Here is a 26,216-nt window from a genome sequence, read left to right as displayed (position 1 = left end):
GTGACAGTCAGGGAGGGTAACATTGCAGAAAAAGGTGGGTTTTGAGATGTGATTTGAAAATTGTCAATGTATCAATGTTTCGCATGTTGGGTGGGAGGGAATTCCAGAGGCGGGGGGCGGAACGGCTGAAGGCTCTGGAACCCATGGTGGTCATACGGGCAGGGGGGAAAGTGAGGCTGATGGATGAAGATGATCTAAGAGTCCGACTGGGTGTGTTGACGTGGAGAAGTTCAGTTATGTAAGGAGGGGCGAGGTTGTGGAGGGCTTTGAATGTTAATAGAAGGATTTTATAGGTGATGCGGTGTGTGATGGGAAGCCAGTGAAGCTGCTGGAGAACAGGGGTGATGTGATGAGAAGACGGGGTCCTGGTGATGATCCGGGCAGCAGCATTTTGAACAAGTTGTAGTTTACGGAGGGACTTGAGGGGGAGACCAGTGAGAAGTGAGTTGCAGTAATCCAGGCGGGAGGTGACGAGGGAATGGACCAGGATGGCGGTATTATCGGCAGTGAGGGACGGGCGGAGACGGTTGATATTGCGGAGATGGAAATATGCAGAACGGGTAATGTTGTTAATGTGAGAATGGAAAGACAAAGTGCCGTCCAGGACGACACCCAGACTCTTAACTTGGGGGGAGGGGGAGACAGAGGAGTTATCGATGGTGATGGTGAAACTGTTAGCTTTGGCGAGGGTGGATTTAGAACCAATGAGAAGAACCTCAGTTTTATCACTGTTCAGTTTGAGAAAGTTGGAGGAAAACCAAGTTTTGATTTCTTGGAGGCAGTCACAGAGGGAGGTGGGAGGAAGGGAGGAGTTGGGGTTAGAGGAAAGGTAGAGCTGGGTGTCGTCCGCATAGCAATGAAAGTGAATATTGTATTTACGGAATATGTGACCAAGGGGGAGTAGGTAAATGATGAAGAGGACTGGACCGAGGACAGAACCTTGTGGTACACCAGAGGAGATGGGAGATGGCTGGGATGCAAAAGTTTTTAGTTGGATGAACTGAGTTCGGCCAGTGAGATAAGAGTGGAACCAGTCCAGGGGTGTGCCAGATAGTCCAATGGATGCCAGTCCATGGAGAAGGATGGAGTGGGAGATGGTGTCGAAAGCTGCGGTAAGGTCAAGGAGGATGAGAATGGTTATGAGTCCAGAGTCTGCTGCCAGGAGGAGGTCGTTGGTTATTTTGAGTAGAGCTGTTTCAGTGCTGTGATGGGGACGAAAACCAGACTGGAACTGTTCATAAAGGTTATTGTCGGAAAGATGAGAGTGGAGTTGGGATGCAACTGTTTTTTCCAGGATTTTCGAAAGGAATGGCAGATTGGAGATAGGCCGGAGGTTATTGAAGTTGCTGGGGTCTGAACCAGGTTTCTTGAGGATTGGAGTTACTGCAGCACATTTGAGAGATGGTGGAATAGAACCAGAGGTGAGGGAGGAGTGGATGATGTCGGTGATCAGAGGAGACATGTGGGGGAGACAGGCTTTGACCAGCGGTGTTGGAAGGGGGTCAAGTTGACAGGTGGACGGTTTTGATTTTCTGATGAGTTCCGATACATTGGCAACAGAGGGAAGGTGGAAATTCGAGAATGGTTGAAAGGAAGGGGGTCGGAGGGGAACAGGAGGGGATACATTGTATAAAATGTGAGAGTCCAGTTGCTGATGAATAATTTCAATTTTACCGTTAAAAAAGTTCATGAGTGAAACACATTGCTCAGCAGAGTCGAAGTGTTGGGGGAAGTTGTCCGGAGGGTGTAGGGAGTTGTTAAGTACAGAAAACAGAGTCCGCGTGTTCCCATCACCAGTGTTGATGAGACCTGCATAGTGTTGTGATTTGGCTGTGTTGATTGAGTCCTTATAATGGAGGATGTGGAGATGGTACATTTCCTTGTGAACGGTGAGACAGGATTTTTTGTAGAGGCGTTCCAGTTGTCGTCCTTTAGCTTTGAGGAGGCGGAGACGAGGTGTAAACCATGGAGCAGAGCGGGTGAATGATACAGTCCGGGTTTTTATGGGAGCAAGTGAAGTCAACAGTGAATGGAGACTGCTGTTGTAGTGGAGAACAAGTTCATCACATGTAGAAGGGGAGGTTATGCTGGGAAGTGATTCTATGGCAGTTGTAACGGTTGTAGGATTAATGTTCTTAATGTTACGGAAAGAGATTATACGTGAAGGTTTAGTTTTGGAAATGGACAGATTCAGATTAAATGATATGAACATATGATCAGAAATGGGGAGATGAGTAGAAGCGCAGTTTAAAGGGGTGACACCGGAGCAGCACACCAGATCAAGGATATGACCTTTGGAATGGGTGGGAAAATTTATATGTTGCTTAAAATCGAAACTGTCCAAGCATGATGTAAAATCCTTCGTGATAATATGATTGATGCTGTCCATGTGAATATTAAAATCACCAAGCACAATGGCATTAGGGGAGTGTGTGCAGAGGAGGGTAAGAAGAGAGGAAAATTCATCAATAAAATCCTTGTTGGGCTCTGCGTTGTGTATTATCAAAAAAAAACAAATAACAAATAACAAAAAAAAAAAAAATATATATATATAGTGCAAGAGATAACAATATTAGAGAAAGAACGCTGTAGCTTACTGTATATTAAGCATAATGAACAATTCCCCACACTGGAATAATATAAACACAGCCCTATACTGCCTAACCATATACAAAGACAACTCTAACCACACTTGATCTCGCACACTCGAGCTGGACTTTAACGCAGCATCCACGGCGATCGGCATCGGGCTGATCTGGGAGATCGACAGGTCACGGCACCAGTGTAACGGTGGTCAGACGGTGAAGGGACTGAGACCAAAACTGGCTTTTCTCACATTTATTCCTTTGGAAAATCAGAACACAAAACATGCCTTCAGGCACTGGAGTACATAAAACAGCATCCGATGTAAAGCATACCGCTTCTGATCCTCTGTTGTAAATTATTACAAATAGAAACATTCATACAGAAGGATACACCTTTAGCATACTAGACAGGGATAAAATAAACTTAAGAAAAATACACAGGAAAATATTTCCTCATTCTGTAACTAATTCACATTTAACATATGGAGCAACATACCTTTGGAAAATCAGAACACAAAACATGCCTTCAGGCACTGGAGTACATAAAACAGCATCTGCACATACAAAATAAAAGAAATGCACTGAATACATGGAAAGTTGCTAGTGGAGTTTGCAGCTAGTCACGTACGACTCAGTGTGTATGAACTCGTGGTCATAATGAAACCATTAATAAACTTTCTCTAAGTTGCTAGAATTGCACCCAAATCTTAACAATACATGTAAAGTAATATAACACAGGTGATATGTCGAAGTTTTCAACTTAAACAACATTTTACAGTTACAACATTGAAACAAAGTGGGAAGTGCTTTATACAGTCAACCTACCCGATGTAAAGCATACCGCTTCTGATCAGGTACGGCAACAACACAAGGACAAAACACAGCAGAGCTGCAGTACACCATTTCTCCAAAGGGGGGCTCCAAAACACCAAACTCAATACAGCTGCTTAATCACGGTGAAAATCACATACTAACACTAACTTACATTTCTAACTCTGTTACACCTTTACATTACATTTTACATTTATTCATTTAGCAGACGCTTTTATCCAAAGTTTTTTTTTAATGCAATTGAAGACGAAAAGTAAAGTCACTAACACAATTCTTTCTTCCTTTTTTCTTTGCTTTGTCCTGTTTACAGCAAGATGATGTTTAGGTGATCGTTAAATAAAGTACAGAATTGTTTATTATTGGTGTTTTGTCTATTCTTATTTGAGTTTTGCTTCGCATTCAAAATATCAAAAAACAGGTTTTGTAATGTTGTGGTATAATGTTAATTAGACCATTATAGGTTGAACTGAAAGAAAAATTGGAATTTGAATTAAAAAAACATTGTAGCAATATCATATCACATAATATTTTTCAGAAGATAGTTCAATCTGTAATTGTATCCCTTCCATCAGTAATTTTCATTCAATTACACCCACACTCAAAAAATAACTACTGGGTAATTTGTTAGTCAGAGAACACAATGAGTTTTTTTGGCACATGCATTAAAGGTACAATATGCAAGAATTTTGCATTAAAATATCCCATAATCTCAAGGCCATTGTTATATATTTTGTTAAGTTGATTACTTACAATATCTCAAATGTTTCCAACTATTTTTAAATCGTGAGGAAATTGCGATTTTAACCAAGGAAACGGGGCGTTAGAGCAGGGGGGAGCTGGGAGTCGCCAGTCAATTGCGTCATATACCCTCAGTTTCCGCTCGTACTGCTTGGAGTCCTGGACAAATGCGGAAGTTGTAGTTGTAGCGTCTATCAAGCAACAAACGTTAGCTTGTTTCTTGCAGTCGTTATGGAACACAATTAGTCTTTACCGATTGCAGCTGGTTATGTCGACAAAGCATGCTTAATTTTATATTTTCCAAATGTAGCATTCGGTAATAATTATGTTTATGTAAGGGAAGTATTATTGCTTTAGATTTGTGTTTAGTTTATTGACATTGTTTATCACGTCTGGTGTTTATGGCCATGTAAATAAATATAGCATGTGTTATACATAAAGATTAATCATTTTGGCAAATGATGTGGGTATGTCCGAATGTACTTTTACAACAATTGTTTAGAACATGTAAAACTGTGCCGCGTTATCACAACAATGAATTCGACATACAGTAACATCTATGATAACCAATTTAGTATTAAACCTTACTTTTCTTGCGGTTAATTCATTTTAATGAAATAAAAGTGTGATGAGGTTCAAGAGTCAGGAAGGAAGAAGACAGGGGTCGGCGTGACTGGGACTCGTACTTTATTGAAATAAAGCAAAACAAACAAAAGTCGTGCACAACGCGCATTCACCGTGGCAACCGCGACGGCACAAAACAGTTCAAAAATGAGAGCTCGGATCCACCGGTTTTCTTTCTCTGCGTCCAATTTTCTCTTCAATCTCTCTCTCGTTCCAGCGCGCGGCTTAAAAGCGGTCTCTCCACGCGGATCACAGCAATAAGACACAGGTGTTCGTCATTTGCACTTGACCTACTTGCTCGTCTCTTCTCTCTCCCATTACAGACCGCGCTGAACCACGCCCCCCTCGCCACAAAAAGCATGTCATTATAAAAAACGAACTTAGCCTCATCCATGAACATGATTTTTCGATTCCCGTCTGACTGATTTATATCCACGGTGGAGTTTAACGAGGGGTCTGAGAATGCGGGACTCTGGGTGCGGGACTGTAGCTGCAGGCTCCGAGTCTGCAGCTTATTGGATTTTGCTCACTCGAAGACTTTTAATTTTGGCAGTCGAGGGGTGGGACTTACTGTTTTAATAACCTCAAATGTCATTGGACGCCTGTCCTTGACTTCAGACATGAGACATCACTTAATTTGTTTTATTTATTTATATTAATGTGTGATGTAATTTAATGCATTGTTATAGATTCTTACCAGATACTTTATTAACAGGAAGTCTTACTAGTGATTGCATTGTGTTGTTAAGAGATATTTACAGACTGTAATGACACATTTCCATGGTTATTAGCATTGTAAATCTACCAAAATTATTATACATTTTTACGTAATATAAATGGTTCATTATATTTTCTATTAAATGTAAAAGGGGTTCTGGCTTCTCAAGTTAAGATACAGTACACAGCATTAATTATAGCTTACAAATGCCTTTTCAGAATTTGCTACAGAATACAGAGGAACAAAATTAAACCCAGCAATACTTGATATATTACAACATTATATAGTGATATTAATCATCTAACTTTTTGTAAGCGAATAACCAAATAAGAGAAAGTATGAGGCAAGTACAGTACACAGCATGAATGATTACACCCCATCTGAACATAAAATATATAAAAAAATAAAATAAAGAAAAATTCATGCTGCCAGAACCCCTTTTACATTTAATAGAAAATATAATGAACCACTCAAAATTGACATAATACACAGGGTTATAACAAAAACTTACACAAAAACTCTTGCTTATTGATATAAACAAGTAATTTATCTTTCATCCAAAGCCCTTGTTATATTTACAACTATTTAATGGACACTTTTTACATTTCTGAGGTTCTCAGATCCAATATAATTTTGGTTGGGTAAACGTTAATAGTGATGAATGGGAGTATAGTGGTAATGTAGTGGTGAACTACAGCAAATATGACTTTGGATTCCCATTTTTCTCCAATTCCTTTCTAGTGTTATAAATATAAAATGTATAAGAATTTTGGTAGATTTACAATGCTAATAACCATGGAAATGTGTCATTACAGTCTGTAAATATCTCTAAACAACACAATGCAATCACTAGAACGACTTTCTGTTAATAAAGTATTTAAGAATCTATTCTATATTACCAGTGCATTAAATCACATTAGCTTACACATTAATATAAATGAATAAAACAAATATCATGTCTAAAGTCAAGTGAATTACAGGTCATTGGACAGGCGTCCAATCACAACTGACTTCCGAAAAGGGGAAAGTAACCAATGACATTTGAGGTTATTAAAACAGTAAGTCCCGCCCCTCGACTGCCAAAAATAAAAGTGTTCGAGCAGCAAAATCAGCAGGCGAGAGGAGATCAAGCGCGAGAGCGTGGGGAATGATCATATACGTGCGCGAGAGCTTGTATTGCATGCAGAGGAGATGTCATGCGCGCGCGCAGAGTTTGAACGAGCTTGTGAGTTCCCGCTTCCTCGCGTGTAGATCTGTAATCCTCTCGCGAATGTCATTTACTGCGTCCTTCAGATGAATGGTTGGGGCTGGGAGGATCCTGTGATGAAAAAAAAAAAGACACATTTTCTCTTAAAGGTCCCATTCCGTGAAATGTTCACTTTCTGGGGTTCTCTTACGAGAGGTTCTCTCGTACTGCGTAATATCTTACGCTATGGGGAAATCTATTTTCCGCGAGATATTGAAGCCAAAAATTATCCTTAATTTTGAAATAATGTAAAACGCGTTGCGGCAGCATGCAGGCATAGGCAAGACGGCTCGCGCGCCTATTGGCTGCCTTGCGGCAACTGCAGCAGCCTATCGAGAGAGGCCCCCGTGACGTCAGATCCAATGGGACGCTGCGTCACGTCCCGCCGAAACTCACGTGGCGTGAGCCTATAAACATAGCTCGACAGGCTGATTCCACTGATTTTTCATCTCTTCAGCGGAGCTCACGCATTGCTGGATCCTGAGAGAAAGAAGCCGCGCCGTCAGAAAAAGCCTTTTCAGCGGGACGAGACACTGCATCTGAAGCCGCTGGCCGCGCCGCCTTCAGTCGCCGTTCCTGCTGCGCTATCCGGCGTTATATCCTTTTCTCCTCTACTGTGTTTTGTGTGTGTGTGCGTTCGCCGCCGCGACACACACTCTCATTGCACTAAAAGAGCCGGGCGTCTTTTTCAAGATGCTCCTTTTCCCTCACGACGAGCTGATGCCCGTGGCGACTCTGAGGACTCCCCTGGCATCTTTCGTCGAGACTGCACCTCCGCCCGCTGCGGTGCCGCGCCGTACTCAGCGGGTCCCGGAACCTCCTCCAACCCGCAAAAGCTCGCCGGTTCGCCCGCCAGCTTCGCCGCCGGCTTCGCTCGAGTCTCTCACTGACGGACAGCGGCCGCTGTCTGCCGCCACTTCCGTCATAGATGACGACGGAAAAGCCACGTTTATGGAGGTATTACAGCTGCTGAATGGTCGCCTCTCTCCCTCTGTTCGAGCCGCGCAAACTGCGCCGCTCACATGGGATGTCAGAAGCGGACGGTCACGCGGCTAGCTCTCTTTACGTCATAGGAGAGTTTTCCCGCCCCCCCGCTCAGTTCGCACGCGTCACTCACCGGCAAACGGAGAAAAGAGTGTTTTAGTCCCGCCGAGGCTGGACCAACCTCCATTTCTCACACATTTCTCAGTTCCCTCCTAAGTTCAGGCGACTGGAAATGTCAATATTGCAGTGTACGAGCCTGCTGTAATACACGCACGCCTGCAAACAATCACCGTCACAAGACATGATGACGCTCTCTGGATGGATGTTTTCCTTCAAAGGGACTAGCTTTTCTTTACGTTACAAGAAAGCTACCCCGCCCCTCGCGTGCGTCACTCACCGGCGGAAGGAGGAAGAGAGTGTTTTAGTCCCGCTGAGGCTGGACCAACCTCCATTTCTCACACATTTCTCAGTCCCCTCCTAAGTTCAGGCGACTGGAAATATCAATATTACAGTAAACGAGCCTGTTTTAATACATGCACGCCTGCAATCAAACGCCATCACAAGACAAGATGACGCTATCTGGCTATCCGCTACCATTCTCCATGGCGCTCTCGCTCTGCTGGCTGCCGCCTCCCTCCGCGTGAGCCCCGGCCTGAGATTGAGGTAAAGCCCGAGGCAAAGCCTTCCTAGCCCGCCTAGGAAAACGACGGTGTTCAAGTCCCGCTGCGGCCAGACTTCCACCAAAACTTCTCGCTCGTTCAGTTCCAGAAAATGCGACTGTTCCAGTGTATTTTGCAGAAAACAAGCTGGTTCCACAGCCCGTTTGCCTGCACACAAACGCCGTTTTCACGTCGGCCCAGATAAATCCCATAAAGAGTGTATTTCTGGTATTCCGGCCACGGACGATGGTGTTATGAGTGTAGTAAAATGCCCACGCCCAGTGCTCATTCCTACACACAAGCACAGCCCGCCACATTTCAGGGCTTGCTCAAGCCGACGGCGTCCTCAGTGTAGTAAATGTGCCCGCTGTCCCGCGCCCACATTCACTCACAGACATGACAAGCCCAGGGCTCGCACAAATAAAATCGGCTCATGTCGATTGTGCGTTAAATGTCCGGCCACGGCCGATGGTGTTATGAGTGTAGTAAAAATGCCCACTGCCCAGTGCTAATTTCTACACACAGGCACAGCTCGTCCCACAGGGCTCGCGCACATAAAATCGACTCATGTCAATTGTGCATTAAATGTAGTGAATGTGCTCACGACCCAGTGCCCACAAACACTACACACTGCGTGTCTCTCGGTTTCTGCAAAACGAAACCAACACACATACAGTCAGCTCAAGCCGACGGTGTTTTCAGTGTAGTAAATGTGCCTGCTGTTTCGCGCCCACATTCACTCACAGACATGACAAGCCCCACGGGGTCCCCCCCGCTCGCTCTCTCTCAGCAACCCACTGTAAGAGAGTCGAGCGCGGGCAGGCTGCCCGCTGTGATCAGCGCGCCCCCCGCCTCGAACGCTGCAAGCGCGGCGTCTATGTTACAGCATACCGAAGCTCTCCGGCCGCCACTATGTCACGGCCAGAGCCCAGATCTCATTCAACCCCTAGCTATTCATGCAAATGCGTGGGTAAAGCTTCCCGGGGTATCAGAATGGGTGCTGAACATTATAGAAAGAGGCTATTCGCTACAGTTCGCTCGACGCCCCCGCCGTTGCGTGGCGCGAATCGAAACTACGATAGAAAAGGAAGTAGTACATCTACTTCGAACCGAAATTGCGAAAACTGTTGAGCAAAGGGGCCATAGAGCCTTTATCTCAAGCTCAGAGCGAAGGGGGTCTGTACAGCAGATATTTTCTGGTACCGAAAAAAGACGGGGGTCTCAGACCCATTCTAGATCTAAGATGGCTGAACAGAGCGCTTTCGAAACGCCGGTTCAGAATGCTCACAACCAGGAAAATCCTCTCACAATTCGCCAAGGGGACTGGTTTGTGTCAATAGATCTGAAGGACGCGTATTTCCAAATACAAATAGCGTCACATCACAGGTGATTTTTGATATTCGCCTTCGAGGGCCAGGCATATCACAACACAGTCCTACCGTTTGGCCTGTCCCTAGCACCCCGTACATTCACGATGTGCATGGACGCGGCCCTCGCTCCCCTGAAACTTCGGGGAATGCGAGTTTTGAACTGCTTGGACGATTGGCTGGTTCTAGCTCAGTCACACTCAGAGCTCATAGAACACAGGACCATATTACTCGAGCATCTCGAGAATCTGGGTCTCAAAGTCAATTGGGCGAAAAGTTCACTGTCTCCCAGTCAGAGAATATCTTTTCTGGGCACAAAACTGGACTCGCTGTCTATGACAGCTCAGCTATCGCCACAGCACAGACTGAATATTCAGCGCATGACGGAAACCTTCCGCTGCGGCGCTATAGTCCCGCTCAGAAAGTTTCAAAGGATGCTGGGTCTCATGGCCTCAGCATCATCAGTACTTCAGTTGGGTCTGCTTCTCTTGTGCCCACTGCAGTTCTGGCTAAAAGCGCGAGTACTGCGCCGAGCGTGGACCTCCGGTCTTTTTCGCCTCAAGGTTGATCGGAAATGCGTCTCAGCTCTGAAACCTTGGAGAGCGATCGACTGGTACCAGTCAGGTGTAAGCCTGGGGACTTCCTCGAGTGTGAAGGTGGTGTCTACGGACGCCTCCACCTCGGGATGGGGAGCGCTGCTCGAGGGCAGACCGTTCTTCGGCCAGTGGTCAGAACGGGAAAAGCTTCTACACATAAACTGCTTGGAAATGACGGCAGTTGACAACGCGCTGAGGCGCTTTTGTCCCCAGATGACAGGACACCACGTCTTGGTCCGTTCGGACAACATGTCAGTGGTGGCCTATATAAATCGCCAGGGAGGTATCAGGTCCCGAAACCTTTACAGGCTGACGGAACGCCTCCTGGTCTGGGCTCAGCACAATCTGTGCTCGTCGAGAGCAGCGCACGTGCCTGGCCACCTGAATGTGGGACCAGACAGACTGTCCAGGAACAATGTTCCAGCAGGAGAATGGTCTCCACACCCGCAGACAGTCCAGCTGCTGTGGGAGACATTCAGCAGAGCGCAAGTAGACCTGTTTGCGTCTCAAGAAAACGTTCACTGTCCGGAGTTTTTCTCCAAAGAGCAGGGATGCGCTGGCCCACGTCTGGCCCCGCTGCCCGCTTCTATGCTTTTCCCCCCGTCGCGCTCCTACCTCAGGTGTTAGAGCGGATCAGGGAAAACGGATGCTCAGTGCTACTAGTGGCTCCTTTCTGGAAGAACCAGGCTTGGTTCCCAGTTCTGATGCAGCTGACAAGCACTGCCCCATGGCCGATGGCAGTGAGGAGGGACCTCCTCTCTCAGGCCAAGGGCTCGATCTGGCATCCTCGCCCGGAGCTTTGGTCCCTACATGCGTGGGCCATCAACGGGTACCCGCTAACCTCCCGGAGGGAGTGTTAAACACGATCATGCAGGCTAGGGCCCCCTCTAAGAGATGGCTCTATTCCTCAAAATGGTCTGTGTTCTCTAGCTGGTACACAGCCTGTGGCATATCACCCCAAATTGTGGGGTGACGGAGGTTTCTCCTTCCTGCAAGAGCTACTGGATAAGGGCAAAACCCCATCCACGCTCAAGGTTTATGCAGCGGCCATAGCAGCGTTTACTAAACCGACACTTGGCCAGTCACTTGGAAGGAACGATCTGGTCATTCGCTTCCTTAGAGGAGCTAAGAGGTTAAATCCTCCCAGACCTCCCTCAGTTCCCATGTGGGACCTTTCTACGGTCTTGGAGGCAGACAGAGCAGCTCTTTGTCTCGTTCAACGGACGTTCTAAGGGACTAGCCGTGTCGAAACAGAGCCTATCCAGATGGATAGTTGATGCTATAGTGCTGGCTTACGCCTCTAAGGGCTTGATGCCCGTTAGGTGTCAGAGCGCACTCCACAAGAGGCATGGCCTCGTCGTGGGCTTGGTCTAGTGGGATTGCCTTGCAAGATATCTGTATGGCGGCAGGCTGGGCCTCCCCGTCTTCATTTATAAGGTTTAATAACCTAGAGGTTCCCGCTTTGCAGGCTAAGCTGCTTTCGGTCTAATAAATCGGTATTGTCTGCCCCGATGCTTTCGGCCCAGAATACTGAAACTGCTTGAGCAAACGCTCGCTGATCGATCACGCAGCTCTATGGGCAGTGTGTAAGACCCATAATATTCATCAGACCAGGCCGAGTTTGTTCGCCCTGGCTGTGTGGAACACTATCTATATAATTGCTCCTTATAGGATGCTATTTATTACAGGAATGATGCTATTCTAGCCCCTCTTCCTGGACTCTCTGTGAGTCCCTGATGATCATGTACTATATGAGCCCCGGGCACTTGCCCTTGGGACTTTGGTATTGGATCTCAGCATGCACGGCGTTTTACACTGTGTTCCCCATAGCGTAAGATATTACGCAGTACGAGAGAACCTCTCGTAAGAGAACGTACTCGGTTACTAATGTAACCTCGGTTCTCTCTAGAAGAGGGAACGAGTACTGCATATCTTTGCCATGCCTGCAACACGCTCTGGTTCGCTTCGGCGATGAAAAACCAGTGGAATCAGCCTGTCGAGCTATGTTTATAGGCTCACGCCACGTGAGTTTCGGCGGGACGTGACGCAGTGGGCCTCTCTCGATAGGCTGCTGCAGTTGCCGCAGGGCAGCCAATAGGCGCACGAGCCGTCTTGCCTATGCCTGCATGCTGCTGCAATGCGTTTTACATTATTTCAAAATTAAGGATAATTTTTGGCTTCAATATCTCGCAGAAAAGAGATTTCCCCATAGCGTAAGATATTACGCAGTACTCGTTCCCTCTTCTAGAGAGAACCGAGGTTACGTAAGTAACCGAGTACGTTTTTTAACATTAAAATGAGTTCCCCTAGCATGTATATGGTCCCCAAGTGGCTAGAAATTTCACTCGGTGTAAACCGAGCTTTGAATTGAGCGTCAGCGTCAGTTCTGGCAGGCCAGGTAGTCAAGACGCTGCTAATGCTGTTTGCTAAGAACACTGTCCCGTCAGCTGATCTGCTCCAGCTGAGCTGCATTAGCTGGTTAACTCCCCTCGCTGCTCAATGGCCAAAGCTCAAACAAGGCGCCTTATTTAAAGCACATTCAGTTTGCTCATACATGCTTGCTGCTCGCTTCTGCTGATCTGTACGCTGGTAAAAGTTGTTTAATTCCTTCATCTAGCTCGTTTCTCAGAAGATGGCTTAGTCATCTCTCATAGCGCTTACACTGCAGACTGTCAAAACAGTTCAAAGTCAGATAATTCTAGGTAACAGTAGTGATGGCAAAATGAGGCTTCCTGAACCACTGAGACCTCGCAGTCCATTGCTTCAGCCAAAGGTTCATTACTCGAAGCTTCATTCAGCATTGCTCACTAGTGACACCTAGCTACTGTGCAAAGAAATAGCAGACAAATTAATTCATTCTGAACCAGTGTTCAGAGCCACGCCCCCCCTCCCTCCCTAATTTTATTTAAAAAAAAATTTTTTTATAAAAAAATTATATTTTATAAAATACTTTTAGAAATATAAATATTTATTTGTATATTTTTATTTAAATGTATATTTTATACAAATATTTTTATAAATACAAATATTTATTTATTTATTTTGTAGGCTACTCACTGTTGATGTCTGTAACCTTTCATTTGCAATAATAAAAAGACATGATCAGACATTTGTCCATTACTGTGTATAATATAAAATATGTATCTTTCTCTGTCTGAATTTACTTGTGCAGAGTCACACACACAGTTTATTAATTATTCATACATTTTTTGGATAGTGACCGTATGAACAACAACAGTGACACTGTTGAGTGCAGTGCTTATGTTAGAGGGAGTGTAATAAAGTACATTTATTTATTTAGCAGATTATAGATAACAGATTAAAGTAAACTGCAACAGAATAGTCCGGAAGGAAGGATTACAATAGATTTTTTATTGAGAAACAGAATTATTTCAAGTGTGTTGGGGTTTAGACGATTCCTCTTCTTGGACAAAATCTCTCTAGCCTTGGAAAATATCCTTTCACAAGGAACAGGGGATGCAGGGGAACGTAAAAATGGCAGTGATGAGGACTGATGAGGACACTGATGCTTCTTTTGAGCACAGACAGGGTAGGATTCCCTCTTTCTTGCTGCTCCATTACCAGGAAAAAGAAGAGTCACAAAAAGCAAACACATCCAAAAAGGCAATCCAAATCAAAAAGCAGTCCAGTCCAGATGCAAAAATCCAGAGCAATCCAAATAATCTTATCTAATTAATATAACAAGACTATAATATAACTAGGCCTACTATAATAATAATATACTATAACTATTCTAACCTGATAATGTAATAATATACAGCCCTCACATATGACACAACAGTTATCATCTAACTCTCTGACTCTCTGACACTACTACAACTTCTTCTACTACTCCTGACAACACCCACAAGGAGGCGCGAGTTTCGAACCGCCTTTTATTCGGAAGCGACACTCAGACCGAACCGATGACGTATCCACACAAACCGAGGCCTCGTTTGTCATTAGTCACGTGATTTTCACGTTAACAACACAAGCCTCGAATCGCGGCTTCATCTGGCACGCCCACTTTTTCTCGACACACGCTCCGACGCCTCGGTTCAAATGTCCCATCACTAGGTAACAGCATGTTTTAGCTATTGCGGTCTTGAATAGTCATTTCAGTAATTAATAAATTTTTACCATAATATAAATTGCTAAATTAGGGTGGCTCAGACGACACCGTTCGAGACACTCAATTTCTGTTTTGGGGGGAATAGCTCATCTAGTCAAAAATAATGTGAGAGCCCTTATGCTGCTGCTGCATCCCCTCATGCTGATAATGCTGTCTCTATATGCTGCTGCTATCTCCTCATACTGCTGCTGTCCCCTGACTTCTGCTAATTCATGAATGGTCAGGGGACTCATCTGATCATCTACTTCAGCCAGTAGAGCACTCACTGTATAATATGATAAGCACGGCGCAGCTGGAAAACATAACTCAACTATTGTGTTGCCTCGTCGCTCTGTAGCCGCGGCTATGGGGTTTGCACACCGGACGAGAAGCGCCGCGTCGCGTCTCTAGGACAATTCGAGGTATCGCTCACCGGACGTGCAGTCTCTCAAGGGGCTCACACACCGACGCGAAGCGCAGTGCCGCGTCTTTAAAATTCGAACACATTATTCTCTATGAGTGTACACACACCGGCGGCGCCATCCGGCGTCTGTCCGCGACACCCATATACATATATAGTGTATATATCTATGCGCGACACCCAGCAACGGCTCAGGACCGTGTTCAAAATCGCGTCCGGTGTGTGATAAAGTTACCTCGAGTTGTCCTAGTTGTCGTGATAGCCACGGCTACATGCCAACCACAGAATTACCACGGCTAACGCTAGTCTCTACGTATTTTTTTTAGCAAATGGTGATAAGCAACAGGGACATGGACACAGAAAAGTTTACATTACATAAACACTGAAAATACTCACTTACCTTGAATATAGATGAAGTTGCACCGATGAAGCACAGGCCAAAACGGATCGAGCGCGAAAGCGACGGTTATTTCAAACGACTGTTGTGAGAAAATTCCAGAACAACTGCGGGCGAGAGAGAGAGAGAAAGCCAACCCTATAACCCAGAACATGGGTTACTCTTTGAAAAATAACCCAGAAACCCAAACAACCCATGAATTGGGTCAAAATATTAGCCCTATAACCCAGAAAATGGTTACTCTCTGAAAAAATAACCCATAATTTTAACCCAACACAAATAACCCAGAAAATGGGTTGAAGAAATAACCCAGGAGTTTTTAGAGTGTAATGTGATTTAGTCTAAATATATTTCAGCCTCCAGTAAAATATGTGATAGCCTAGGCCTACTGTCTAAATACTAGACATTATATATATATATATATATATATATATATATATATATATATATATATATATATAATATATATATATATATATATATATATATATATATATATATATATATATATAAACGTATGGTGGTTTTGGTTAGACTATGACACTGCTTATCATGCTTCCATACTGCCTTATGCACAGATGTTTGTGAATACAGGTGTAAATGTTTGAAATGCATGTGTCGTTCGCGAACTATCCGTTCATTGCGTGCGTCACTAAATACGTGCGGTCATGGCCCATAAACAGATACTCGCAGTGATATTTCTCTGTCCTATGGACCATCAACAGATATACACATACATTGTGAGTCCATAACAATTAATTGCCCATCAGTTTACTTTGGATAATGTATGCTAACAGTTTTTTTTTTTTTTTTTTTTTTTAAGGAATGTGGGGAGTGTCTGTCACACCCCTGGTCTGAATCTCATTAATATTGATAGGCCATTACCACTCCCATGCATAAACCTCTTCTGACAAAAAAACTGTTTTACAAAGTGTAAATCAATGTATTGTGTTATGTGAACGATTAGGCAGGATGATTTTCACATCATTTTGAAGCCAGAACTCGAAGCGACAACATTCATTAGTCAAAAGTCTTATTGACACATATTTAGTATGTGTTTTGTGGTCTTATTTCAGCAACTTTCATTTTTATTTTTTTTCAATAACCACGCATAAACATTATTCTCTTAAAAATTCAAACATATACATGCATGTTGATCACATATTATGGTAGCCCTGTTTGTGCTATATAGAGTGAATTTACACCTTTGCCATTAACATGTTTATAAATAACTGAAAAAAGCACAAATGTCAGAGCATGTCAGAACACCTCCAGGGCCCAGAAAACCCCTCAGACCCCAGAGGGTTAATACATGGCTGCAAAAAACCTGCAATATAAAAGGAGTGAAATTCATTGACAACTTCAATCTTTTCTGGAGTCAGAGACAACTGTTTCATCAGGATGGCCACCACCCAAACAAACTTGGTTCAAGAGTGTTAAAGGACACTATCTACTTCTCCCTCAATCATCCTTCTGCAGTGTGTGCCAATCTGAACGGCACACACACACCTGGACACAGTATGAATGACCACAGGACTTCACTTCAGCAGCAAAATGGACATGCGGTTGACATATCACACAAGGACAATGATAACACCACTCCGCCACAACAACCTCTGCTCACGGACACAATCTCAGCTGAGCCCTGCCCACAGAGCTCACCACAGACAGACATATTAGAACTGCTCCAAGATTCAGCACCCAAGGACGACTTCCTGGAAAACAGCCAGGGAAGCCAGGACAGCATATTACAGCCTCCGATAACACCAGAGCAACAGCCCCTCTCACCAGACACTTTATCCCTCTCTCCAGCATCTCCACTTCTGTGCTTCTCACAGAAAATGGAAGAACTGGTGTATGCTGGAACCAAACTATCCCACTCTTTTGCTGCAAGCCCTAGATATCAACCAAAAAACGGCAGGCACCGCAACCACCAAAGCCTCTTCGGCCTCTGCCACAATGCCAGGGCCCACACCCTCCTCCATCTGCTCGAGGTGTACCAAAAACAACTGATACCAGCTCTCAATGATATGTGTTGGGTCCCCGCTATGATAACAGTAACTTTCTCAAATGTTTACAGAACAAGCGGGAACCCAGTGTGCTTGTATCTTTCTCTATTGCTGTTCTATTACAATATAGAAAGTCTAAGGCCTTCAATAGCCGTACAGCAAACCCAACTAATCTGGCGCCTATTACACGTCAAACTAAGATTGCTGTAGGGACAAAAAGTAAGACTGTTAAGTTAGCACTTTTAAACATCCGCTCACTTAAAAATAAATCACTTCTAGTCAACGACTTAATAACCACAAACAACCTGGATTTTATGCTTCTAAATGAAACCTGGCTAGAAGACAGCTGCAGTGCAACAATCCTCAATGAAACAGCCCCTCCTAACTTTACTTTTATGAGTGTCTGCAGAGCTGTTAAGAGAGGTGGGGGTATAGCTGCTCTTTTTAAAGATATCTATCAATGTAAGCAAATATCATTTGGGAATTACCCGTCTTTCGAATATCTGGGTATTGTGTTAAAAGGTGCTCCACGCATTTTACTTAGCATTATTTACAGGCCTCCAAAATACTCCCCAGCCTTTGCTGAGGACTTTATAGAACTGTTATCAACAATTACCTCAGAGTTTGACTGTTTTGCCATTGCTGGAGATTTTAACATTCACATAGATAATTCAGAAAACAAAATGGCAAAATAAATCAAAACTGTTTTAAAAACTTTTGATCTGACTCAGCATGTACATGGACCCACACACAATCGTGGACACACTCTAGATTTACTTATCAGTAAGGGTCTAAACATTTCATCGATTGTTATTAAGGATGTAGCTGTCTGATCATTTCTGTATTTTCTTTGATATATTGATCTCTCCTGCCACTGAAGCTAGATCTGTGTCTGTCAAGAAGAGATGCTTAAATGAGAACACTATTGTACTATTTATGAAGGCTGTATCCTTAAAGGGATACTCCACTTTTTTTGGAAATAGGCTCATTTTACAACTCGACCAGAGTTAAACAGTTGAGTTTTACCGTTTTCGAATCCATTCAACCGATCTCCGGGTCTGGCGGTTCCACTTTTAGCATAACTTAGCATAGATCATTGAATCGGACAAGACCATTAGCATCTCTCTCAAAAAAATGACCAAAGAGTTTCGATATTTTTCCTATTTAAAACTTGACTCTTCTGTAGTTACATCGTGTACTAAGTCCGACGGAAAATGTAAAGTTGCAATTTTCTAGGCTGATATGGCTAGATATGACGCAGCGCAGCGCAACTTTTCATTTTCCGTCGGACTCTGTTGATTTTCTCCTTGATTCTTTTAACTCAAAAGTTAAAAGTGTGATTGATGATATTGCTCCTGTGAAAGTCAGGAAGAAGAGTAGCAGACAAAAAACACCTTGGAGAAACTCAACAGCAGTGCAAAATATGAAAAGACAATGCAGAAAAGCAGAGCGTGTCACGTTAAACGGATATGAACCCAGATGCAGACAGTAATAAATGAAACATGGATTTATTAAACAGACAGAAAACAAAGACCCTCGAGGGGGCAAATGAACATTGACAGGACTAGACTAATAAACTTGACAATAACATAAGACTAGAACTAACAGGCAGGATACAAACTCTGATCACAGGAATAAACAGCTCACTGAACAGGAAGACAAGATACAAAACGAACAAGCACCGAGTAACAAACACAAGGACCTTAAATAAGAGACATTATCACCAGGGCACAGGTGACACCGATGAACAATCAAGACTAACGAGGAGAACAAGGGGGCGTGGTAAACAACACAAGACAACGCAATCACATGCCCAAAACACAGGCCATGTGTTTGCACACACACACACACCACATGAACAAATCTTGACATAACCCCCGTCTCACGGAGCGGCTACCAGACGCTCCACATGAGACATAACAAACTGTAACTCAAACACAAACCAACAAAACATAACTACTAACAACAATGGCAAACAAGAGTACATAATAACAGGATTGGGGTGACTCAATAAAAATAACACACAAGGGAGGGGGGGGTGGGGGAACAAAAGAGTTCATCGGCAGGGGTCCAGAATGGATCGGAGAAGCAACGGTCCTAGACTCACTGGACATGGCCGAGGGTTGAGGGCAAGAAAACCGAACAGGTCTGGGTGGAGACACATAAGGTACAGTCTTGGGGAGAACAGATCGGGGTAACACAGTAGCAGGGGTAACCAGGGGAACCACAGGGAACAAAACAGATGACTGTGACCCTGAGACAAACGGTGTAGCTGAAGGTTCTGAAGCTGGGACCGGACTGGGCTCCTTAGCTGGGACAGGGCTGGACATGTTCACCTTCCCCTCTACCTCAGCGTGGACAAGCCTGGACTCCTTGGCTGGGACAGTGCTGGACTCGGTCCCTCTCCCATCTAACTCAGCGTAGACTGGACTGGCCGCAGCGACCGGGAGAGTCGATATGGGTCCCGGAAAAAACTGGGATGGAGGACATGAAGCTTTCCTCCTTCTCCTCCTTGACCGCGGAGCAGAAACCATATCCGGATTTGTAATCGGTACTGGGACCGTTACAACAGATGGAGAGACCACCACAGGCAATGCTGACTCAGTAGATGCGGCTTCCGATGCAGAGTCCCTTGACACCCCTCCTCCTTGCTTTCCGCGAAGGCTTCCAGCTACAGCAGGTGCTTTGGGAGTCGAGATGAAGGAAACATGGTCCCCAAGCGCTGCGACGGCCAGGGCGCGACCTTCCGGGACCACCGGCAATGATGAAGATGTCCTAGTAGGATCCTGTCGCTCTCCCCGACACACACAGTTCACCACTTCACTGAACGGGCGTCGGATCAGCCCCTCTCGTTCACACATAGGAGGAGGTGCATTGAGACCCGCGATGAAAAAGGAGTTTAAGAGGATCTCTGGCATGAATCCCCTCTTCTCATCCACCCTCTGGACATATCTCTCCAGGAACTCCTCTCCTTGGGGAGGAAACAGAGTCCTACCTCCCTTCATATCAGTGGTTAGCGTCAGCCACCATTCTTCGTGGTCCTCCGACTGGCCTCTTGCAGGAAAAGACATATTGTCTGCTGGGTTCAAAAAATGGCTTGTTCGTTCTGTCACGTTAAACGGATATGAACCCAGATGCAGACAGTAATAAATGAAACATGGATTTATTAAACAGACAGAAAACAAAGACCCTCGAGGGGGCAAATGAACATTGACAGGACTAGACTAATAAACTTGACAATAACATAAGACTAGAACTAACAGGCAGGATACAAACTCTGATCACAGGAATAAACAGCTCACTGAACAGGAAGACAAGATACAAAACGAACAAGCACCGAGTAACAAACACAAGGACCTTAAATAAAAGACATTATCACCAGGGCACAGGTGACACCGATGAACAATCAAGACTAACGAGGAGAACAAGGGGGCGTGGTAAACAACACAAGACAACGCAATCACATGCCCAAAACACAGGCCATGTGTTTGCACACACACACACACCACATGAACAAATCTTGACAGAGCGCATGTGGCGGGAGACAAAACTTGTAGTCCATTATAACATCTACAAAGACAGCCTTCATGCTTTCAATATGGAACTAGGCAAAGCTAGACAGATTTTCTTCTCAAATATTATAAACAGCAATTTAAACAACACACGCACTCTTTTTGCTACTGTAGAGAGACTGACAAACCCCCCAAGCCAGATTCCCAGTGAAATGCTCTCAGACAACAAGTGCAGTGAGTTTGCTTCTTTCTTCTCTGAGAAAATCAATAATATCAGAAAGGTGAAAGGTGATCAGCACATCCTTGAGTTGCGCTGGGGTCAGACAGATCAGACCACCTGAGAAAGTAGTTACTACGTCTGATTTCAAAGAAATTGATGGCAAAATTCTGGAAGAAACCGTACAGCACCTTAGAACATCAACCTGCGCTCTTGACACACTTCCCACATCTTTTTTCAAAAGTGTGTTAAACAGTTTAGAAGCAGATCTTCTAGAAGTGGTAAATGCCTCACTTCTCTCTGGGAGTTTTCCAAACTCCCTGAAAACTGCAGTTGTCAAGCCCCTCCTGAAAAAGAGCAATCTGGATAAGAACATATTAAGCAATTATAGACCGATCTCAAATCTTCCTTTCATAGGCAAGATCATTGAAAAAGTTGTCTTCAATCAGCTGAACAAATTCTTATGCTTGAATGGATACTTTGACAATTTTCAATCTGGTTTCCGACCGCATCACAGCACAGAGACAGCGCTCATAAAGATAATAAACGATATTCGCTTAAATACTGATTCAGGCAAATTATCAGTGCTGGTACTACTCGACCTCAGTGCTGCATTTGATACTGTCGATCATAACATACTTCTTGACAGGCTGGAAAACTGGGTGGGGCTTTCTGGTATAGTCCTAAAATGGTTCAGGTCGTACTTAGATGGTAGAGGTTATTATGTGAGTATAGGAGACCATAAGTCTGAGTGGACATCCATGACATGCAGAGTCCCTCAAGGCTCAACTCTTGCACCACTCCTGTTCAACCTGTATATGCTCCCAATGAGCCAAATAATGAGAAAGGACCAAATTGCTTACCACAGCTATGCAGACGACACACAGCTCTACCTAGCCCTATCGCCTAACGATAATAGCCCCATTGACTCCCTGTGCCAATGCACTGATGAAGTCAATAGTTGGATGTGCCAAAACTTTCTTCAGTTAAACAAAGACAAAACTGAAGTCATTGCGTTTGGAAACAAAGATGAAGTTCTCAAGGTGAACGCATACCTTCACTCTAGGGGTCAAACAACTAAAAATCAAGTCAGGAATCTTGGTGTGACACTAGAGTCAGACCTTAGTTTCAGTAGTCATGTCAAAGCAACAACTAAATCAGCATACTATCATCTGAAAAATATTGCAAGAATTAGATGCTTTGTTTCCAGACAAGACTTAGAGAAACTTGTGCATGCTGTCATCACCAGCAGGGTGGATTATTGTAATGGACTCCTCACTGGCCTTCCCAAAAAGACCATAAGACAGTTGCAGCTCATACAGAACGCTGCTGCCAGGATTCTGAGCAGAACCAGAAAATATGAACATATCACACCAGTCCTCAGGTCTTTACACTGGCTCCCAGTTAGATTTAGGATTGATTTTAAAGTATTATTACTGGTATATAAAACATTCAATGGCCTAGGACCTCAATACATTGCAGATATGCTCACTGAATATAAACCCAACAGATCACTCAGATCATTAGGATCATATCAGCTAGAAATACCAAGGGTTCACTCTAAGCATGGCGAGTCCGCTTTTAGCTATTATGCCAGCCGCAGCTGGAACCAGCTTCCAGAAGAGATCAGACGTGCTCCTACAGTAGTCACTTTCAAATCCAGACTCAAAACACATCTGTTTAGCTATGCATTTACTGTGCCGCTGTTCGTCCGACTGTTTGTACTGTACTGTATTTTATTTTAACTGTTTTAATTATTCTTATTTCTTTTTATTATTTTAATTTCTTCTATGTAAAGCACTTTGAATTGCCATTGTGTATGAAATGTGCTATATAAATAAACTTGCCTTGCCTTGCCTTGCCTTACAGTTGGCAGTGTTACTGCTTTTGAATTTTGCCTTTAGGGCTAATTTTGTTAGGCCTAAATATAGCCCGGACCATCATGGCTAATGTTGAGTTTTTATGTTAATTTAGTAACACCTGTAGCCATAACACTGTTACCACCTCTGTTCTTCCTCATCCCCACCCCCACCCCTATCACCATCTTAAAATACTATATTAATGTATTACCATAGCATTTCAATAACTCAATATATATATAATATAAAATCAAACTAACCATGGATGTTAACTTTTTGAAGCTAGTAACTTAACATGAGAGAATACTTTTTTTAATATATACATTTTGCTAGATTTTTTTGTAAATATGTCATGAACTGATCCTTGACTTTGACACAGAATTCCAGAAACTATCCACATAAACATTGACCAGGGAGGTTGCATATGTATTTCACATAATAGATGGCAAACAGATCAATATCACCTTCATGCTGGGATACTGAAGGATATCTTGATATCAGATACCCTGGATATCTAAGGGATACTGAACAGTCCTTAATGTGACATGGGAAAGCCCATACAAACTATAAGTTTAATCAGCGATATTTGTGTGGGTTAAGGAAGGCACCATGTATAAAGGCTCTATGTACAACTTACAACTGTGTCAATATTGCATGTTACTGTAGCATCGCAGCATGCGATTTGTAAGAGTTGGGCCCCGTTCATGCAGGCTCCAACTGAAAATCATCCTGGGAATCGGTGGGGTTCTCTGTATAGAAGTGTTTCATCAGTATAAGATAGGATAAGATAAGATGTTCCTTTATTCAAGTACAGGCACAGCAGCTTAGAGGAATGTTAAAAGAAGAACGGACCACAATAAAATAATTAAGAGACAACACATGTATGTATGTACTTCTTTTACAGCAGACATTGAAAGTTACTTAGTAACTTGTTCATGCAGGCTCCAAGTAACATTTACAATGTTGTCCAAAGAGAGTTAGGCTCAGTACCATTTTCCATGTTCTACGTCTGATAACTACAAAGAAAGTTTTAATTGGCCACATTCTGACATACACATAGAAAAACATGCTGTACAGCAACCACACACACACACATACACACACACACACACACACACACACACACACACACACACACACACACACACCTGACCAACCACCTTTCCCTTAATCTCCATAAAAATGGATTAATTTTGTGAGTTTTTTGCAGACCACCTTGCCTTCTTTCATTGTATCTGCCCATACACAAAAGAAATGTATTTGAAATATATTTTCAGAATATATTTCAAAATGATAAATATAAGTGGACAACGTCAATGTATTTGGAATATATGCCACATATATTTTTGACACTTTAAAATATATTTACATATATTTATTTTGTGTATGGGTATTGGTTCAAATTGGTGAAGTATTGACCATCATACATTAATTTACTGTACATTTCATTACTAAATATTTGATTAGGTCACTGTTAAGGTGAAATTAGTGACACACCAGTTAAGTTTTGTTAAGTTTAGTGTTTTCACCGATGCAAAAATCCGAATGAAGATTTTACCAATCAAGCAACATGACCAACCTTTACATTTCAGTGCATTTAGGGCTGCACGATATTGAAGAAAAATGCGATATGCGATAATGCTTAAAGTGTGTACAATAAACTTAAATTATTTTAAAATATATTATAAATTAAATTAAATTAAATTATATAACCTACATACGTGTTTCACATTCTTTTTGTGGCAAGAAAACATCCCTACAGCTTCTGAAAGTGCATAACAGTGTTTTACTGTAGCATAAGATTTAGAGTTTAGAGTTTTAGGAAGGCCTACATTAAGTTTATTTAACAACAGAATCTGAATAATCAAATGTAAAAATAAAACACTGCTTAGTTTTCACTGTATGAATTAAATATATACTGATGCTTATTAAAGCTACAAAAATTATTTAGCCAAGAGCAGTGAGTGATTTTCTCTTTGTCTTTTGTTCACCCCAGTTATTGCAAGCTGTTGTGATATGCATATCGCGATATATACATTTGCAATATTTTGATAATTTCTACATATTGTGCAGCCCTACCTTTTATGCAAACGTGACAGCTAACAGACAGCAGACAAACAGCTAATGATGACTAATGACAGCAGCGGGAATCCACCTGTCACTCAAAAGTGGACACGCCCTTAATTGTGCAGAACTTTAAGGCTTAATATAATGTAAACGGATGAGTTATAAAAAAATTCACCCCCCTCACAGTTATCATGGAGGGCAAAATTAGCTATATAGACCAAAGCCACTTTTTGCACCAGGCTGTAAACATGTTTTTTTCTGCTGTAAAGTTGGGCATTTTAACATGGGAGAGATACAGATTTGACTCACTTCTGCACCCAGCCTCAAGCGGCCAGTCGATGAATTGCCGTTGAATTCACTTCTGTGTTGGTTTCAAGAGAGAGACAGGGAGGTTGCCGCTTGGTCTGAAAACACAGGATGATGTCAGCGCACGCAGTAACTGAAGGCAGTGGGCTCGAAAATACGGTTCAGATAAAATATGACATTGAAAAACGTTGCCATTGTGTTATTTTAAACATGTTATTTACAATGATTTTATGAATTTACACTTACCTTCATCTGATGTAAATCTCACAGAAAATACCGGACGGTGTCAGCGCGCAAGATTTGAATGGAGCAGGAGCGGGAATAAATGGCTCGAAACAACGTCAGTCTAGAAAATACAGTTTAATACAATACATTGAACAAATTTTGATGTTATTGTTCTGACTATTTAAGTAGTCATTTAATTTTGGATTTATTTAATTGGTTAAGATGCATCATGTGACTTAGGTTAGAGGTCGTGGTGGCCATCTTAGTTTTCACTTCACCACAGCAGTGATGCAGCAGCAGATGTCTCTCTGATAAAAGATATACCGGTATTCTTCTGTTATTTCATGCCAAAGAGGCCATCGTCTGTAAGTTTGTTTATTTAATATCATCCATGTTAAAAAAAAAAGAGTATTTCATAGGATTTAAGAAAACATTTGCTGTACATTTTCAAAGAAGATTATTGTTATCTTTCTTACAATTTACTTTTATTCATACTTAATACTTAATGTGCATTTTCTGTTTGTATTGTAGTTTCACAAAAATGTACGTTGTGGGACTGAAGATTTCAGTCGGTCCAATTGAGATGGCGCCGTTGTACTTGGCGTGCCGTCTTCCGCTTTCTCTGTCTCTGTTGTTTTTAGCGTTTATGTTTTTATTAACGTCGATTTTAATTACTAGCTGTGAAACGGCGTTGGTGTATGATCGCCAAACACTTCTGAACATTCGAGTGGCTTTTGAAACAGC

This window comes from Rutilus rutilus, assembly GCF_951802725.1.
Source record: "Rutilus rutilus genome assembly, chromosome: 16".
Lineage (NCBI taxonomy): Eukaryota > Metazoa > Chordata > Actinopteri > Cypriniformes > Leuciscidae > Rutilus > Rutilus rutilus.
The sequence above is the reverse complement of the archived record's forward strand: the minus strand, read 5'-3'. Positions refer to the sequence as shown.